We start from the raw sequence: 7,854 nt of genomic DNA on the forward strand, positions 1-7,854 counted from the left end.
CATTGAGGTGAACCTGAGCCTCTCTAAGACACACTGAGCAAGGGGTCCACGTCTGGATTACCCTGGTTTACTTAGGGTGAAATCCGAAGTTTTACAAGGTTACAAAGGGGTGTGGGAGCCCCTCTACTGAAGGCCCAACTACAGTCTAACCTGACAAAGCTATTCGTGTCCGTAAATTTCACGAAATTACACACGCATGGCACTTATCACGCCGGTGAAACAGGTGCAGAATGACAAAGACAAGCCAAATGGTGCTCTGTGCTCCTGGCCAGGGATGAAGCGACTTGGAGGGCCTGGGCTTGGAACGTCCTATACTCGAGACTTGCAAGTCGCCCAAGCTTTAACCTTCCTTCAGGAGTACAGCCTGTGATAGGGTGAGATATTGTCATTGACGTTCTGGCATCGCTTTTTATCTCTTTGTAATGTAGTGCCTCCAAGCATTCATACATGTATGCAAGGTGTATATGTGATATGATTGTAAAAAAAAACAGTGCATACTGTAATATCGTGAAATTACACAACATATCACAAATGTCCAAGAGATGTTATGGTCGTTTGTGTTTTGTTCTCTAAGAGCCCATCGTCACACGTGTATCACTGAGTACATACAACTATTGGATATTGATATATGTTAAGCAACATGAGCATGCATGTAGATAAAGTTATGAAGCATATGATAACAAGTCTAACTTAGTTTACATGTAATTTACAGTTCAAAATAAACTTATACTCATCTGGATATGACATGAGGACTAGCAGATTGGGCCATACTCGGCTAGTCCTCACAGCAACAAAACACATATGAGAGAGAGACTGGACCTCATTATAAATATGCCATTATGGCAACAATGGTGCTGGTATCTCTACGGGCACCGTTGCTACCGTACCGCCATGCTACGAGATCTGCTTGCAGGTGCCTTTGCAGCCACCAGGTCTGACCTGATGGCCGTACCGGCACCCGCAAGCAGAACAGGACTGTAGCACCGGTACCGTTATTAACAGTACCGGTGCTACCACCTTCCCCATTCCCATTCAGCCCTATGGGGCAGAATGGGGTTGGGGAGTCCCTTATTACCAGCACCTGCAACGGGTCTGCCAAACTCGGCATGACCCAGTAATTTCCTATTCGCGGGTGCCAGTAAAATCACGGGTCTGGTGGCATGTTACAGGCATGGCTACCGACAGCCTCGTAATGAGGACCACTCTCCACAGCCAATATTAATGCTGAGGCCCATCAACTCTAAAGGTCCAAGGTTGAGACCCACACCGCCTACAGACTCATCCCACCTGGTGCCTATCCCTTCCACCCATCCCACACTCAGCCCTTCAGTTGGCATGAGGTTCATCCCTACCCTAAAGAGTATGCCTGCCCCAAGGCACACCCCGCTCCAAGTCCCATCCCCAGACTGAGGCCCATCCCCAACCTGAGGACCAGCCCTGCTCAGGTTTGTTACACCTTTGGGCTCATACATGCCCGGAGGTACATCCTCATCGAAGGACCACAACCTGTTTGGATTCCATCCTTGGATATCCATCCTTTCACCTCACTAGTGGTAGCACTAGTGAGCAATGCGAAATATGACTTCATCCGAAACTGTTAAAGAGACTCATCCTGACTGCATTGCCGTTTTGGACAATTACAACAAAAAGGGATGGATTTACTTCTGCCTCTTGCTTTATCTGATGCAGTAAACCTTGGTGATCCCTTAATGTACATTTTGGGCTACATTTTTAAGCTCTCTGCTTAATGCTTAATGGCACGATAACATTGTGCTTTGACTTGCACCCACATGTTGTACATCTTTTCAAAAGTCAACAACATCTGCAACAAACTTGACACTCACTACAAGTGGTAAAAATTGAAATAGACGTTCCGGGTTTTAAGGAGAGGACATTTTTTTATTTTTTATTATAATCCTCATCAAAAGAAAAATTACATAACATGAGAACAAGAAGGGGGACACAAAGAAAGGAAGACAATCTTTCCTTTTTCAAACTTGCTCCAATTCCACAATCTGCTCATATTTTGGAATTTCATCTTCCAGTGGTTCAAACTCTCTGGGCCTCATTACGAGTCCGGCGTTAACCGAGGCGGTAAAACCGCCTGGTTAACGCCGGACTCGTATTACCATTCCGCCTCCGTGACTCCCGGAATTACCGGGCATCACAACCCCGGTTTTCCGGGAATCACGGAGGCGGAATGGTGTAAATCCCCATTCCCATTGAGTCCTATGGGACTCAATGGGAATCGGGATCATGGAAACACCGGCAGCATCTTGTAATGCTGCCGGTGTTTCCTCGTCCGCCTGCAGGCGGGCGGTGTTAAACCCGCCAGGTCAGACCTGGCGGGAACATCACCTCCCGCCTGCAGGGGTCGGGATCAGGCGGTCCGGAAACAACGGTGGCGGCGGGTTTACCGCCACCGTTATTTCCGGACCGCCACGATCGTAATGAGGCCCTCTGACTCGACTTTCTTTTTTAAATCCCTTTTATTATTATTATTTAAGTTTTGTAACGCGCTACTCGCCCATATGCCTCAGAGCGCACACATGAAACGGACGAGACACAGCAGATAACAATTATGCAAGCTGATGATGATCTAAACCAGGCAGAGGTTATCTAGATTGGAGTTAAAGAGGATTGCCCCCAACGCTCATGGAGCCAAGCCAACAGCAACTGTACCATGTAGGAAATGCGATACATTGTTTACAAATGGCACCGTAAGAATATTATGGCAACTTAACTCACCCAATTGCGTCTACAGATACTAGCCTATCCACCGGGTGAACGAAATGCCCCTCCTTGCATGCACTCAGGGGTGTTGCTAGGTCTGGAAAGGATCAGGGGCTAAACTAATATCTGGACTGGCGGGATTCGGGGCTAGACATATCCTTTTGGTTATAGCCCTGAGCTTCTATCCGGGGCTACAACCAAAAGACCAGGGGCTATAGCCCCCTTAGCCCCCCCTTAGCAACGATGCACTCCACCATAATATGAAATTGATTAACCACCCCCCTATTATGAATGCCTCAAACTGAGTTGGGACCGTTCCACCGATCATTCCTGTATGAAATCCAAATATCCGCGGGTCATGAAGCAGGTGACAATGCTTGGCTATAGGCTTCTTCAGTCTCACAACAGAATGCCAACTCTTATAGCCGTACCGCCACCCTCACAGCAGCCTCACCTCAGGCCTTGGCAGCACATCTGCAAGCTTAAACAACCATTCAGGTAACCTCCGGGCAGGCAAGGAGACATCCCCACTACAGCCAGAGGCGTAACACAAACATTGGGGGCCGCCTGTGAGCCATGCTTGGGGACTCCACCCCCTCCCTCATCCCCCCAAGCTCTTCAGCAATGCAAAGCACGGAACAGGCCACACTCCAGGCCGGCCTGGAACACCATGCATGCGCAATGTCCATGATGATCATGCTGCTGCAGGGCCACGAACACACTGCGCTCATTAAAACGTGTATGCTTTCCAATCTAAGCTTAAATCAAGTAAGGAGCAGACTTTGCCCGGCCCCTGGCACCTAAATGTACCAGCGACCTGTGGCGGCTGGAGAATTACTCCATTTATTGGAGGAGCTTGTATATTTGTTGCAAGTATGCTAGAACGACCATGTGTAGCTAGGGAGCCCGACTCAATGAAAGGGGGCTAAAATGATGCATTATATAGCACACAGTCTGGGGAAAAGCCAGACAGTTTGCAATCAGATATGTTGGGTAACTCAACAATCCAATAGATGCAAGTCACCAACAATGCACAGGAACATTTCCCAACACAATTGCGTGTCTTTCACCACAATATATGCCAGCATAAAAAAAATATATATAATTTTAACGCTTGCTGTGCCCATGCATTTACATGCTAGCTGCACCAGTATATGCCATTATTTCAGTAATGATACTCTATGCCATTGTGTACCAGTACCCCCACATAAGAACATACTCTTATTGGCTTTGCCATTAAAAATGCCATGTCACAATAAGAAAATATGTCCAAACTGGCTTCAACGTAGGCCAGTCTAGACACATAACTACACTTATAATGCTTGCCTTATCATAGATGTTCATTAATAATTGCCATACCACAGTATGACATAGCTTGTCTGACAGCACCAAAAGGCCAGTCTAGCCACATGATAACACACATCAAGTTGACTTTACTCAAAAATGCCAGTAAAACATGACATGTCACTTAAGGAAATGCCAACAATGCTCCAATGCTCCCCGGGCACTCCAGCAACCAGCATGCACACATAATCACATTCATACCCATTTGCCCACCACTCACATACCCATACACTGTCTGTTACATTCACTCATACTGCATTCTCAACACATGAACCCACCCACCCAGAACATTCACAGTCACATTGATACTTATTCACTCATCTGTCACTCACCCATGCACCTTCTCTCACAATCACTCACACAGACTGTATTCTAGACAAGAGCACCCACCCAGATCAATCACATACACCACACACAGACACACACACTCACATTCATACTATCACATTCATAGCCATTCACCCACCTGTAACTTACCCAGACACCTTCTCTCATATTCACGCACACTGCATTCTCCACATGGGAACCCACCCAGAACATTCATACCCATTCACTCAACTGTCACTCACCCTTCAAAAAACATTCACAGTTACATACCCATTCACTCACCTATCACTCATCAATACAGCTTTCACATTCACTCATACTGCATTCTATACACAGGCACCCGCTCAGAACATACACACATATACACACACATATACACACACACACACACACACAACACACACACACACACACACAATTATAATTGGTTTCATAATTTGGTTTAAAATCACATTCGTACCCAGGCACCCACTAGTCACTCACTGACACACATTCTCTCACATTCACTCAAACTTCACTCTTGAAACAAGCACCAAGAACATTGACAGACACACATCATCCTCAATCACATGACATGGCACACTCACCACCCATACTTCCATGCACCATCTACATGCACACATAAATAAACACATATGCATAACATCACATACTTCCATATGCAATCACAATCATATCAGACAGGCATGCACACACTCACACACACGCATTTGTATTTCTTTTAAAACTCAACATTCCATTTTCACTCCAGCACTCTGGCTCCGCACTGTACTGTGACAGGCAGCAGGAACCTGATTCTTGTATTCTGTCTAACGTGCACAGCAGAGCTGCAGGCAGATTGCCTCCTTCCCATGCCCCCAGCTGCAGTTACCCCAGCTCCATTGTGGGAGCTGCAGGAGCCTCCCTCTATGCCACTGAGTATAGCCAAGTAAGCTAATCAAGGGGTTACTTGGTATCTCTTCATCTGCGATCTTAGGGTGTTAAAAAAAAAAAGAAAAAAACACCCAGAATCTCTTATGGTCCATGCACGCCATGCCAGGTGGGAAAAAACTGCTTCCTGCTTCTGACAATGAGGGCACATATAGGATAGGAGGCTTCTGGCTAAAATCAGTGGTGTTGGCTGTAGAGAGGTTCATCTGGTGAGAAACATACTTGGTCTGTGAAAATACATATTTTCAATTGTCTTCAGTAGTTAACTTTCTAAGTAAATGTTCCCAAACCCTACCAGCTACTCCAGCCCTCCCGACGCAACCCCTAATCAGCCTAGCATATAGAATGGAAAACAGTTGACTACTGTGATGAATCGGACGGACTTATCACTGATTTTCCGGTTGTGACCTCCTCTCATATGACCAGAGGGTGGCATCTGATACCTGATCCTGACCCTGGGGTCGGCTATATGAAGAAGGATCACATGGGAGGTGACAGCCTCTGGGGAAATCTCATGGCTTTATTGGTTGAGATATGGTATCCCTCATTTTCCTTTGAAAACAACCCTCCCATATCCAAAACCCTCATGGCCTATTGTCATGCATCAACTCTTTCTCCTATGAAGAATAGGAAAAACCTTTTTACCAAACCTGTTGACCAACCTTCCGACTTTGGTCTGCCCTGTAAAACATATGAAACCACCTTTTCGAATCCACCTACCAAGCATCCAAAACTGACTTGCCATTGAAGACTTTTGAAAAAGTTTATCCAAAATCTTTGCATCAATTGTCAGTGATTCTCTAAAAACTGTGACGAGGAACATGGATTGAGCAATTCAAAACACAGGAAGCCACAAGCCAAGCGAGCACTGTAGTTGTTGCTCACATACACCTGTGCCCAGGAAATTTAAACAGCAGAAGCTGAGATTCAAGGCCTGCTACCATGCTGCTGGTGTGGGAGAGCTGCACATCTCAACGAGGAATGGGAGACAGGAAGGCTGGGACCAGTGTGGTGGAGCGAAGCAGCTCATCATCAAAGAAGGCGGAAGCTGCTGCACCAGGACACGATGCAGGAATGCCAGGAGCTGGTGAGAGACTCCTGGACGTTCACCGGTGATAGCTTTACTTACCAGAGCCAAGAAGGAAGCAGACATGTAAAGTGGAAGTAACGAGAGACAGGAGAATGAAGAAAAGGCAGTCGTGAGAAGGAAGCAGATGGAAACCCTTCCAGGTTTCAGGAGGATATCAGGAGGATACATTATCCAACAAAACATATATGCAACTCTAGGAGGGGGTAAAGGCCCTAAATGAACAGAAGTACTGGCAGGAGAGTATACAGGCAAATATAAGTTTGTGAACCAGAGGTCCTGACAGGAGAGTACACCAGGCAATTAAAGGATTGTGTTGATTAAACTCCAATAAATCCTGTGAAGAAATAACAGGATTGAGAAAAGGAACTGAGTTAACCAAGAGAGAAAGAGCAACACCATCTGGCACAAAAGTATCCCAGGTGTACTATAAGAGACAAAAGTAAAAAAGCCAGTCAAAATTGAAAAACAAAAAAAAACAAGACATTTTTGTATGCAATGTTTGTTGTAGGTGAAGGAAGGTCGAAAGAACTGTTGTTGGAAAACCTTAGAGAGGAAAGAAGCATCCAGGGTAAGGGAATTAGCCTCAAAGGAGCAAGGTCCTTTATCCTTGAAGACCTTTTTGTGTTTTATGTTGGAGTCATTTAATCTTTCTTTATGAACACTTTTCTAAAACCACCCACGGTTAAAGCCATTTCCATCTGCACCGTACAGTTACGTTTTTAGTGTGAGGGTCAGAATAGAACTTTGGACACAGGACATTTTTGTTTGGACATTCTGACACAGACAGATCCTTAGTTTTGGTTTAGGTAGGGAAACTCCTATTAGAGTGGGGTCAGAGTGGCATTTTTCCAACCCCATTTTATTTTCAATAAAAGTCTTTAACCAAAATCATGGCTAACTTGTGTCCAAGTTTCATTCCTGACTCCTCACACTACCCACTCTCTGGCTATAGTGTCATGGACATTTTCCACTGCATGACGTTGTGTGGGAATGGATGGAAACATAGCTCGCAATGTATTACAAGCTCTGAAATACAAAAAGACTTCAAGCAGGAAAATCCCCCATCTCCTTGAATAGCTCCAGTGAAAACCAATAACATTTATTTATCAACTTTCTGTAGAGCAGATTTGATTACTTCACCTGACAGAAAAAAATAATATCATGTGTTTATACCTGATATAATCATTAGCAAGATCTTATTCTGAAAAGTGCATTATTTATGAAAGTTGGCACCATGGGTTCAGTGGATTTTTTATGAAATAGAGTGTACACAAATGTTGTGACAATTTTTTAAGTAGCTTATTTTTCATGTGGTCTGATCAACTCTACTGAATTGCATTCACTGTAATACAAGTGAATACGTTAGCCCCACTGCAGCTATTGAAAGGCAAGGAAACCTAATTGACAGAGCACTCAGGGGCATTTGGGTC

This window comes from Ambystoma mexicanum, chromosome 1q (assembly GCF_040938575.1).
Source record: "Ambystoma mexicanum isolate Mex_15411 chromosome 1q, UKY_AmexF1_1, whole genome shotgun sequence".
NCBI lineage: Eukaryota > Metazoa > Chordata > Amphibia > Caudata > Ambystomatidae > Ambystoma > Ambystoma mexicanum.